General features: G+C 38.4%; 1 long non-coding RNA gene across 1 annotated transcript; it reads right to left on the bottom strand.

The window, feature by feature from the left end:
- On the bottom strand, window positions 1–525 carry LOC107718930 (uncharacterized). The gene is made up of 3 exons (XR_001637473.1): window positions 440–525; window positions 182–282; window positions 1–80 (listed from the first exon to the last, which is right to left on the bottom strand). It is a non-coding gene; the product is annotated as an uncharacterized LOC107718930 (long non-coding RNA).
- Between the last annotated feature and the right edge of the window lie 3 nt (window positions 526–528).

Below are 528 nucleotides of genomic sequence, written 5' to 3' on the forward strand. Positions count from 1 at the left end.
TCGCAGAAGATGGTGATGTGGCTGTTAACTATGACTTGGTCGACAAAAAACAAAGTTCTCTGCAGTCAAAGGGGAACTTCCTGTTGTTATGCACAAGAAAAAGAAGAGATCAGTAACACTGTGACAAACTTAAATTCCCGCAAATATTAAATAGTTTTCCTTTAAAAATATTCAAACATACCACACACAATTATGCAGGGTGTACTTGGAAGTTTGGCACAGTCTACTTCAGAGGGCAAGGTTGTCTGATCCACTTCATGGAACATCTGGTCCTCTCTCTCGCTGAAGTAACCAATAGAAATAATTTATTAAAAAGTGACTTAATATGGAGATACAAGGTTTTAATGAGGAGGGATACTAGGTTAATATGGACAAGGTTTTAATGAGGAGGAATACTAGGCACCTGCCTATGCAGACACCCAGGCCTGACTGTACATACGATTGTTCAGATCATCAGTGTGATTATATCTGAAAGTAAAACGAGCAGTCCAATTGATGTTAGTTAAGCGAATTTCATTATACAGGCGT

This window comes from Sinocyclocheilus rhinocerous, unplaced genomic scaffold (assembly GCF_001515625.1).
Source record: "Sinocyclocheilus rhinocerous isolate Xijiao unplaced genomic scaffold, SAMN03320098_v1.1 scaffold36892, whole genome shotgun sequence".
NCBI classification, from domain to species: domain Eukaryota; kingdom Metazoa; phylum Chordata; class Actinopteri; order Cypriniformes; family Cyprinidae; genus Sinocyclocheilus; species Sinocyclocheilus rhinocerous.